At 40.9% G+C, this 12,052-nt stretch overlaps 2 protein-coding genes across 4 annotated transcripts in view; both read left to right on the forward strand.

Moving 5' to 3' along the window:
• tcp11l1 (t-complex 11, testis-specific-like 1) overlaps nucleotides 1-6,390 on the forward strand; it is a 69,127-nt gene extending 62,737 nt beyond the window's left edge. Inside the window, exon 11 of the transcript XR_011915830.1 lies at nucleotides 6,378-6,390. The gene's annotated coding sequence lies outside the window, so the exon portion shown is untranslated. The remainder of the gene's footprint in view (nucleotides 1-6,377) is intronic.
• Nucleotides 1-12,052, forward strand: part of kiaa1549la (KIAA1549-like a) — a 124,044-nt gene that overhangs the window by 17,465 nt on the left and 94,527 nt on the right. The gene's annotated exons all lie outside the window — the stretch shown is intronic.

A 12,052-nucleotide genomic window follows, 5' to 3' on the forward strand; every position in this document is an offset into this window, starting at 1 on the left:
GCAGAGGCACCTTCACATACGAGTTAAAGACTATGACGAGTACATTTAATCAGATTAATGTCAGATTTCTACAGCCAGTGAAGAAGTGGCGGTCTGCGCTCACACACATATACACACCCACGTGTGCCACCACAGGGGACACATTAAGGGCAAACGCACATCAGGTGCTCAGGGCCAATCGAATGTGCTCAGCTCACTCATTGGCTCGTGCAGAGTCACATGATGTATCCTGCAGTAGTTTTGGCTTGTGTTTTTTAGCAGAGAATCAATACAGATTCACACACAGACACACAAGTACAGATCTATGTTCAAATTAATCCACTATGACCGTGTTTTGTGTGTGTCTGAGTGTGCACTCGTTTGATGACACAAGTGTGTGATGTGTTCTGTTTGAGGGTGTTCTTCAGTTAATAAGAGTTTATGAGCTAATTAACTTCCCGTACTGAGCGTCAGTGTGTGGAATACCGCAGTGTGTGTTTGTCTGTATGTGGATTTGTGTGTGTCACACTACAAAGAGGCCTGTCCTCCTTTCTGACATTCCTCAGAGGAAACTGTTGTCTTCAATAATTTGGCACTTTTCACATGTTTTTGGAAGACTGTCAGTTTCCAGCAGACAAACGCAGGACAGCTGTGTGAAAAGAAGACCTGATGGGACTGGACTCTCAACTGGAAACTCACATGAAAGCTCAAAAATATAAAAATAAGAAGGTCTCTTCTTAGTGGCTTACAAAGTACAAATGAAATCACTTCACTCTTTTAATGAGATAATATATTTTGGTCAAGGACTGATACTGAAACACTTAATTTTGCCTAAAACATTTAATACAATCTTCAGTCATCAACTACCCTGCCTTTATGTTTCCATAACCGCACAGTGATTTAATTAGATCATAATGTTATTGCTTATTTGAAGCATTTAAACCCCCTGAAGCATGCTTTAGAGACATAAAAGTGCTCTTTGCTTTAAATAATTTGTTTCTGATATGGTTTTTGCATTAAAAATTTAAATTGCATGGTTAGAAATTCATTAAATGACATTCGTACTTCATCCCTCACTGAAAAACATGGAATGTATGATTATGCAAATAATTTTTCAATTCAAATGCTGATAAAAATGTCTGATTGGTTCACATCTCTGTTAGCTTCTTTAAGGCCATTTCTCTGTTGGTAATTGTGTGGGACAATAAACACAGACTTTTACGTATAATTACGTTTTTAATTTGATCTCAATTTCTCGGTATTTCACAGCAGTTGGTTTTGTTTTAGTTTGTTTTTTTTACTTTGTGCTTTCTTTGGCGAAGTCGTGCATCTATTTCACTGTTTTAGATAAAACACTTGGGACAAACTAAGGATTTTTAGTGAAAAATCAGAAATGTTTAATCTTTAGAAATGAGATGAAGCTGAAGCAACTTCCCTTTGGTGAGAAGACCATCTCCTTTATTACAGTGCGGCTTTGATATTCGTCTCCTGATTCGATAAAACTGGATTGTATTCCCCCTAGTGATGATTTTTGGCTCCAAAAACAGACACCACTTAGTCTAACAGACTGTGGCTCTCCATTGTACCTTTGCAGGGCCTGAAATTGAAACCTAAAAATAAAACGGACTGCACTGGGTGCTGTTATGGGGATGCAGGGCAATAAAAGCCACTAAGAGATATTTTGGGGTGTCCGTTGACCCAAGTGAGGTTTTCTCTTATGAAACACCGCTGGCTGTTTTTCTGGATTCAGATAAAGTCCAAACTGAACATCTACAGTAAACCAAAAGCTTTATCTTCTGAATTTTACTTGAGGACCTTTTTATCAAGCAAAATTGTTGTGGGTGAAGCTTCATCAGCTTTACACAATAACCCTCTCAGTATATTTTCTGAATTTGTTACTCAGGATGACAGAAAACAACCTCACTCAGCTCCACCCATTATGTTACAGAGCTATAGAATTTACACCTAAATGCACCGTAAAGTCCTTTGAATTCAGTTCCAGTTCTGCTGTTTTCCATTTGTCTCAAAGGTCTGAGCTGGGAATGATGTCACACCCAATGTGAAAGTCTTTCATGTGCCAGAAACCGGTAGGATTTGCTAAATGATATGGCCAGATATTATTAGCAGTGCAAGTTGATGACAACGCATCACATCGTGTTTTGCTGCCACCAGTTTTTAGGTAGTCTTTGATTATGAGATCAAACTGAGGTTTGGGGCTGATGAAATCTGACTTTGGGGGGTGCTCCACGTTAATTTTCCCTCCTGGAAACTCAGAAATCCTGACTTCTGAGTAGAAATGGAACACATCTACATACAAAATTTTGTGCATCTCAAACCAGCGATCTTCACAATCAGCTCTTTAGATAATTTTATTTTTACATGGAGATCTCATCTGTATTTTCATGATAACTGACTCTGAGAAAAATTGTTTACTTTGCTGCATTTAACGCTTAAGGCTTTTTATTCAAAATTATGCAGTGAAAAGTGGCCAACAATAATGAGAAATGATTGGCCTGATTATCTCCAGCCTCATTGCTTCAAGCCTCTTTTGACTCTTGGTGCCAAAGACGTCAGAACTGCCCAAAGGAACGCTCCTAACAATGAAAGTCTTTAATGCAGCTGGCCCAGGTTGGAGTTTCAGCCCGTGGCCCTTTTCTGCACGTCTCTCCCCTCTCTCTGCCCTCTCTGGTGGTGTCCTTCCTGTCACTTTCAAATAAAGAAGTCTTTAGCTCGCTGTGTTACTCACAAACACACAGTTTGAGTGGGGAAAAATCCATGCAGAAGTCAAGAAGAAGACCACAAGCTATTCAGTGGAGAATTATTCCCAATTTTCCCAAAAAAATGAAAAAAGGGGAAGCGCATCTCAATACCCAAATTACTCTCATCTCAGACATCACAGCAGAAATACGCTTAAACGTGTCGGCACAAAGCCGCAATCAGAGCGCGTTCATACTGGACACATGAACGCGCTCTGATGGAGTGTGTTTCATTGTAATGCGAGGCAAATGAACAACTGAAAATGTGGGTTTCAAAGTGTAATTGGCTGCAGTCTATGTAAACATATTTTCTGGTTACATTTCCTGTGCTGCGCAGCTTTAGGGTCAATTTGCAGAGCTTTCCAGTGTTATAATGAAGCTCCGGTGTGTGACATTTAGGGCCGTCTACTATGTTAATGGCATAGAATTATAATGAGGTAGGGATTGTTGTGTTTTCATTGCCATAGAAACCAGCAATTTATGTGAAAAGACGCCACAGAGCTTCTTCCTCAGTCCTTAGCGTGTGATTAAAGTAGCCACATGTGTTTGCAGCGTCACATCCTGCCAGAAGTGTTCAAGCATTTTAATGGTGTTGATGCATGAATAGATTTTTGTTTTGCTCCGCTCTGCTGCGTCTTTTTTGAATAACATTTTTATCGCTGTAAAGTTGCTTTGCCGAGCCTCGGGGAGTCGTCTCGGTGCAGAAAAATACTGTTTCAGACGCGAGCACCGCTGACCCACGATGCATCAAGATCCTCTTTACTGCTCCTTAGTGATGCACAGCTTCCTCTTCTGCTTCAAAACCCCTCAATCCTCGTCTAGTTTGTGTCAAAAAGGAGGAATCTGTTCGTTGAACCCCTTTCCCCTGCTCCACAGCGTGTTTAATATCGCATGCAGTCTCCTCTGCTTTCATTAGATCCAGTTTTTGCCATGGTTATTGAGCTGGTTGTGCTTAGATCCTTTTTTAAAAATCCAAATCTTCACCTGCTGGGACTGTGATGAATTGTGTCTCCAGTGCAAGACTGCCTGACAGATTTATTGGTACACAGCAGTAAATTGGCTTCACATGGTCCACGGCTCTACTGTGAGACTGTTGGCCTGATCCAAATGTGTGTCTCATATCTTTCCTGGCATTTTTACGGGCTTCCTGTTTGTTTTGAAATAGACTATAAAATTTGGTGCCGGCCATAGATTCGTCAACACTTAAACAAATGCTGTTTCCTCTTCTCCCACTCAAATGTTCTATTCTTTGTGTGCTCTATTCTCAACAGCGGTTTTGCCTCCATATAACCTGAGAACCTCTCAGCTTGAGTGTTTGTAGCTGAGAGACGGCAAACCCCCCCCCCCCCCCCCAAAAAAAATAACAAACCTTTAGAAATGCATCAGAGAAACAAACAAGAAAGGCAGCATCCATCCATCAGCCTTATACCTCATGCGCTCTCTGCCACACAAACACTCATTTGAACACTTCCACGGCGATCTGTCATCATAGAGTTGCTGTCACGCAAGCGAAGCCTCAGTAGCAGCAGGTTGGCTGTGGGAAACGAAGCGAGAGATGGATCCGAGCTGGCGCGTATGTGCATGCGTTTCTCGAGCTCCGACTCTTCCTCCGTTGGTCGGCTCGGCCTGAGCAGACGTATACGTGTGTGCGTGTGTCACTCCACTTCCACCCTGCTGGTTTGTGTGGTTGACATAAGCAGGTGATGTAATGTGCTGCTGCACCCGAGTCGAAGGTTTTTGAGTTCAGTGTGTGGAAGACGCACACTTTCGTTGTGTCTGCCGTGGACAATCTCACTGGATGCACGCTGTTAAAAATAGCCACAAAGGTACTCATCTTAACAGAAGCATAATCCCTGATTGGTGAAAGTGCGGCGTGTCATCATCAGCCTGGAACAGTGAAGCAGAGTTTGTTTCGGTTCATTTTTAGAAAGCTTGTGTATGAATCTGTAGGAACACTAAAATTAATGTTGAAGATGGATTTCATTATTTAAGACTATTTCCGTGGCCAAGTAGTGGGTATTTTAACAGCTATTACAGTCAGTACATTAGAGTTGAATTAGCATAATTATTTCTGGCTTCACATTATTGCTTTGGAGAAAATAGGTGATACCCTTCATTCAATTTCCTGGTTATTCTATTGGCCTATTGTTACATTGTTGCCGAAATGCTAATATCTGGCCATCTTGCATAATCCAGAGAATGAAGAGATAAGTTTCCACATATATATTTTATCATGTAGAAACACGACTTTAGGGAGTGGGTTAGAATATGTTGCATAATAGACAATCAATAGACCACACACACGTGACATTTCCATGATGAAAAGAGGATGATGCCACTCTGCGGTATTATAGAATGAAGAGAGCTTTTAAGCAATGGTTTGAGAAGATGAATTTAAAATGGATGTGCTTCACATAGTGAAATAATAATGGAATAATACAAGGGAAAGCTGTGATGGAGCTGAGCCAAACCTCTACTCTTGTCTTTGTGTTTTTTCTGCCATTATCTCTAAATTGACACAAATATGAGCTGATCTGCATAGAAAATGGGTAAATTTATTATTTCCACAGGCAGAAGACATGTTTTTAAAAATAGTTTTGTTATATCTTTGGTTTTTTGGGGGGTTGAATGAAATAAAAAAAACACACAAACAGGTTTGGGATTTAAGAATTAAAATCTTTTATCGTTACAATCTCCTTTAATTTTCAGTCTAATAATCAGTTACACTCAAAGAATGCTAATGGAGCTCAAACATTACATAATTGTGTAAAGAACACTTGATTCTTTGATAGTTGGCCTTAGAAAGCTTTTAAAAGTTTCCTCTGACTTCCTGCGTGCTCATGTGCAGAATGAAAGAGCAGCGATACTCACCATGACTTCATTCGAATGACCTTATTTCTGCTGTATTTAATGTATTTTCTTCCCGAAGGCACTCGTGTGTGTGTGTGTGTGTGTGTTGGGGAAATGTGCTCCTGGACGTCTGTGGCTTCCAGGCTCGTAGGCGACCACACCGGCGGGCCTCCACAGCTGTCTGTGTCTGAGATGGTAACAGTAGTTGGTTGAAATATGGTTGTTTTATATCTGCAGGTTGATGCTTAGAGTCTGCAGAGATTCTTTTATGATACCAGTACAAAACATAAAAAACTCAAGATGACTGCGTCGTGAAATATTCATCAAAACTTTCTACAAAAATACCTCAAACCTCTCAGTCTCAGTGAGCGTAGACAGTGAATCTGGAATACTTTCACCATTTTATGCCAGGATGGGGGCAGCTTTGTGCTCAAATGCCCAGGTGAGCACATTAATCTGCACTGCCTTGCTGTGGGCTAAAGTTAGAGCAGCATATTTGACAGTAAAAATCTACTTCAAACTAAACTTATGCAGCATTCCGTCCAACACTGGGTCGTAACTTACAGTAATGTTTGTTGTTGAGGAAAATAAGCTCTTTGTGCCAGTTTTTTCTTGAAGTAATGTGTTTTATATCCTGTATTTATGATCCGTGCGAGGCTGCAGCTCAAACAGTCTGAAAGTTACTTTTACTCGTGTATTAAACAGTACACAACAGTGTGTGTGGCCTGTATGAACTACAGCCACGATTCCAAAAAAGTTGGGACAATGATTTATGAATCTCATAAACCAAAGTTTTACTCACAGTAGAGCATAGAAAACATAGCTGATGCTGAAAGAGAAATGTTTTAATGTTTCATGAAAAATATCAGCTCATCTTGGATCTGATGGCACCAACTGTGTAGCATCCCCTCTTCCTTTAACAACATCTGGAAACATCTGGAAACTGAGGAGACCGCTTGTTGCACCTTTCGGAGAGGAATGTTGTCCCATTCTTGTCTGATAGAGGATTCTAGCTGCCGGTCCTGGATCATCTTTGCTGTATTTTTCACGATGCTCTGAATGTTTGCAGCTGATAAAAGGTCTGGACTGCAGGCAGGTCGGTCCAGAACCCGGACTCTCCTACTATGAAGCCATGCTGTTAGAATAGATGCAGGGTGTGGTTTCTTATTGTCTGGCTGAAATATGCAAAGCCTCTCATGAAAAAGAAGTCAAACGGATGGGAGCATATGCTGCTCTATAAACCTGTGTGTTCCTTTCAGCATTGATTTCCAGATGTGAAGGTGTCAGTTCCATAGACACTAATGCACCCCCCCCCCCATACCATCAGAGATGCAGGCTTTAACACAGTGCTGACAACAAGCTGCATCTGTAGTCCTGAGGATGTTGTGTCGGTTTTCGTCTGACCATAGAACAGTTTTCTGCTTTGCTGCAGTCCATTTTAAAGGAGATGTTCACATTATGGCTTCTTTAGAGCTTTAACCGGCATTTATGGATGTTCTGGTGAGCTGTGTTCACAGACAGTGATTTCTGGAAGTGTTCCTGAGTCCATGCAGTGATTTCCAGGACAGAATGAGGTCTGTTTTTAATGCAGCGCTGCCTGAGGGCCTGAAGATCAATGACATTGAATATGGATTTTTAGCTGTGTCAGCTGTTTTCAAGGTTTCTTTTATACTGTAGAATATTTAATATTTAAGATGATCTGCCCATCTTTACTTCTAGGAGACTCTACCTCTCTAAGGTGCTCTTTTTATAGCCAGTCATTTTACTGACCTGCAGCATGTTCCTCCAGCTGTTCTTTTTTAGTACTTTTTACTTTTCATGTTGTTTTTTTACTCCTTTTCCAACTTTTAGATGTTTTCCTGCCATCAAATTCAGAATGAGCTTATATTTATCATGAAATAACGAAAATGCCTCACTTTCAACAGTTGATATGTTTTCTGTGATCTATTGAGAGTTAAATATTGATTTGAGATTTTCAAATAACTTTTTTGTAACTGCAGTTGTAAAGATGTTCAGAGTTTGGATGTTTTTAATGGCATCAGAGCTGTTTATTTGATGTCAACATTAAGACTCTAAAAACAGAGAGGAAGCCTGACAAACAGCTGTGGTGATGGATATCCTCCCTGCTGTCTGTGACATGCTGAAGGTTTGCAGTGGATCAGATGGTTGTCAGACACGTCAGTCGCAGCACAGCAGCTGCAATCCTGGCCAGATGGGAGGTTGTTGAACACAGCTATGTCATTAGCCTCAGCCAGCCGCGCTGGTTTTGGAAACTGTTTAAGAATGTATGTTAAATCTAGGACTCACAGCCTCAGCTCAGTCTTGTTTGTACTCAGCTGGGATTGGAAATTAGGCTGTAAGATATGTTCAAGTCAAGTCCCCTGACTTTCATGTTGATTTGTTTTTTTGTGTGGATCAACAGGCAAACGAATCTACCTTGATTTCAGATCTGTGTGATCTCTTCCTGATGCCATACGTTCTTTGCATTCTCATCCTTCTCGTCTCCTGAAAGTTTTAATATAGTCTGATGATATTTTGAAAAATGTTGTGAGCTTTACAGTTAGTGTTTTCTTATTTTTGACGTCAGGCTGAACATTAAGATCTGTGTGTTCGGTTTGTGTTACACATAGAAATACGAGAATAAATGGGGTCATATCTGTGAGATTGTGTCTATTTTGGACCCTGAGCCTGAAAATGTTTGTGAGTTTCCGACTGTTGCGGCGCTGGAATTTTGCTCGTGCACCTCAGAATAAATGTCTGCTGGCCTTTAGGGGTTTTCATGCGTGTTAATGTCAGTTCAGGTGTGCGTTCACTTGTGTGTGTACGTGCACGGCGCAGCAGACTGCCAGACTGGCCGACCCACTGAGCGCTTCGGAGCTCATCACATGACTGTGTTGGCCCGTCACACGGGACTCTGCGACCGCGCAGCACAGATGAGGCGCCATGCTGCCTTCTGCCTGTGTGCATTCATCTTAATTATTGCATGAGCGCTGATCAGCGTCTTCGGGATACCTTTCCCTGCTTACGTTTTAATGTCTTTTAATGGGCCATCTTTAATCAGCCTTTGTCATGTTCTGAAGGTATGTGTGAAGACTGTTTGCTTTCACAATCCTGCAGCTGAATCATAAAGGTAAACTCAGGTGGACATTTTGGTTTTGATGCAGATTTTTCTGCTTCGTTGTTCCACATCATCAACTATCAATAATTACAATCCTTGCAATTATTAAATTCCTTTTTATAACAGTTTCTTTTTCAATGAAAACAGAACACGCTCAGTTGAAATTTCAATTTTCAAGACGGAGGCAACAAAAGTTGTATCACAGCACCCAGACAACGGCTCCTCTTACAATTAAATATGGAGGCGTGACCACATTGAGAGATTTTTACCATCTTATATGTTCTCTGCATCTGATGAAGCAGACTACAACGTCATGTTTAACGTATGATGATGAAGATACCTGCTGTATTGTTGTGGGCTTTGAAAGCGTCGCATTCACGTGAAGTCGGTTTTATGAGCTGACAGACTGAAAAATGCCAGCACTGTTTACTACAGGGCCTTAATATGTTCTCTGGTCTGCTACTCACCCTGGAGCAGTATTTCCTCCCTCATTTCTCTCCCCACTGTATCTTTCCTGACGGGGACATGATTTGAACAGGATGACGTGTTTGAAGAAAATACCTTTTTGCTTCTTTGTTTGAATTCCATAAGTTACGCTTTGGTTATTAGACTTCCATCTAAACTATTTGGGTTAGTTTTGATTTATATGTTACCAGTGTTAACGGGGTAATAACGTGTCCTTCTGTGTTACGTTCCTTGGTTTATCTGTGACAGGCTTAATGTTAAAAAAGGAGTCAGTTGCCAATCCTCACATGACATAAAAACATGCCAACTCACCATCAATTGGAGCCTTTGCCGTCATTCTTGGCAACTGGATGGTCCAATCGTAGGATAGCGGGAGATAGCGACTGCAGCGTATGTTCCAGTGAAGCAGGTGATATTAGCCTGATTTAGGATGTTCTAGTCTTGCCCACAATCCCAGCTAGAGTTAGGAATACATCAAATATGCCCCCTATCCACTGATGGTTCCAGAGAGGAAAGATGCAGCTATGCAGGCTGTGTTCAGTGTCATTACAGCACAGTTAGTTTTTGTTGTTGTGTTTATTTCACAGTCTTTCGTTGTTTGTTTGCTGTACTACTGAGAGCCTGGAAACCAATGACATGCCCTTTGATTGGATTACATACAGTAATATAACTGAAAGATTTAGAGAATTCAAGTCATTCTCTTCACTCAAGGGACAAGAATAAAAAGCAATACAGAATCTTCAGGCCTTCAGGCAGCACTGCATTCAAAGCAGACATTTTTCTGAGGCGGAAATCACTGCATTAGCTTCTGAAAAACATTGTACGTGAACACAGTTTGTCGTCGCATCCACAAAAGCAACTTAAAACTGCACCGTGCAAAGCAAATACATAACGCGACTCGATCCAGAAAAGATGCAGCCTTTTCTGGACCAGAGCTTATGTAAGGTGGAGAAAACTGTCCTGCGGTCTGATGAGTGAAAATCTTAAAATCCTTTTGGTATCATTGACACCGTGTTCTTCGGGCTGAAGAAGCGAGGGATCATCCAGCTTTTTACATGATTAGTATTATGTCTTCCTCTCAGGAATCCAGAGTTGAATTCAGAAGCAGTGAAAGTCACCCTTGCTAAATTTAGCCCAGTCACAGGCTTTGCAAATATGACCTTTCATGGTCTGGTTTGACTTTAGGCGAATATGGCTGTGTTACTAACATTTATGACTTGACTTCTCTCTTGTTGTGTCACATGTTTTAGCTTACAGCAGACCAGCATTTCAGTAGTTGTATTAAAGGGTGAAACAGAGAGTAAAACCACTGGACCTCACCACTATTCATGTTGTTTCCTGCTCATGATCTTGTTCTACAGCCAGCATTTGTTTCTCTGCTGCCATGAGCTCACTACAACATTAACAAGGCAACTAACTAGTTGAGTACCTGCAGGTTTCTGTGCAATAGAATCAGTTTAATAGGCAACAGAGCAACATTTTAAAATCTCCCAGGGAGACGAGCAGTAGGAGTGGGTAGCAGCCAGGCAGCCTAAATATTTCAAGACATTGCCAGATGCCTGATGAGAAGCGAAGCAGCACAGAGACAGTCTGCCAGGAAGCTCAAACTAACCAATAACAGTACATATCCCAGCTGACTGCCCTGAACTGCTTTGCTTCCCGTTAGTTACCTGGCAGTTTCGATCAGTTAACAAGGCAATATCAGTATTACTTCTCTGCCAACTTTCTGACTTTTCTTGACTGCTGTGTAGTTAATAATAATGTGCCATGAACTGTTCGATACTAACCTCCAAAAGCATGACTCTGCCTTAAATAGACTAAAACAACCTGAGATGCTGTTTGTATTACTTCAAGCTCTTTTAGGTTCATTACTGTTTTATTAGTGTCAGTTTCTACTTTTCCCATTTCTCTTTTCTTATGTGTCATGAATGTTCAACCTTAATAAATCTATTTTCCTAGCATCTTCATGCTTACAGTCGCCTTAAATTTGATATAAACAGGAAGCTGGAAAAGTACAGCTTGTTCATTTATCATCTGATCACTTGTAATCAGCTGTGGTCAGTGGTGATTGAATCTCAGATTCCTGGATGGTGATGCAGTGCTGTGACATCGGATCGGGCTGTGTGAAAATAAACAGAGCACCTAAGATGTCCTCGATATGTTGCCGGTTTGCAGTTTGTAATTTTATGGACTAAGTAGTAGATTAAGGCTGTGACAACAGGAATGCAAAGTCAATTTTGGGTTCTGATTGGTATAATTTACTCAGACCAAAATTGAATTTAGATGCTGCAGCTGCATCATCGTTGAATGGATTTTCCCAAAGTCAGACATGCATCATAACATTTGAAAACACAGTATGTGACAAACACAATCAAAGCTTATAAAAGCGTGTAGGTCATGCTTTGCTGTAATTCCAACATAGTTGCATTTGTATTTCATTTAATCGCTGTCTCCTCACCACTTTGAACTTGTGAACTCAGTAATCCAATTTGAGTGGATATGGTGTGGTCCATCTGTCATATTTTTTATGCTGTTGATCCTCTTTGCAGAACAATTTTAACAATCAAGTATCTGCAAAAACCCAAAAATGAAACTAAGGTTTAGTGCCTTTGTCTCCAGTAATATGACATATTTGCTCATGAAATCTTTCTGATGTCAAATACAGCAGCAGGAACACATGCATAGTTTACCTGTGTCCTAAGGCCTGGAAGAGGACGAGGCCCTGTTGAACACTGGAGCTACTGCGATATAATTTAATTTGTTCTTGATCAATTGAGGGGTCAAAAGACAGAAATAATCCTCTTCTCAGGGCCCAGTGGAGCAGTGGGTTAAAAACTGTGGTTGACTCTTAAATAGGAAGGTGCACTTCCTGTGAGTGTTTGCA

The sequence above is a fragment of the Leuresthes tenuis genome, unplaced genomic scaffold (genome assembly GCF_036924035.1).
Source record: "Leuresthes tenuis unplaced genomic scaffold, fLeuTen1.0.hap1 SCAF_5, whole genome shotgun sequence".
NCBI lineage: Eukaryota > Metazoa > Chordata > Actinopteri > Atheriniformes > Atherinopsidae > Leuresthes > Leuresthes tenuis.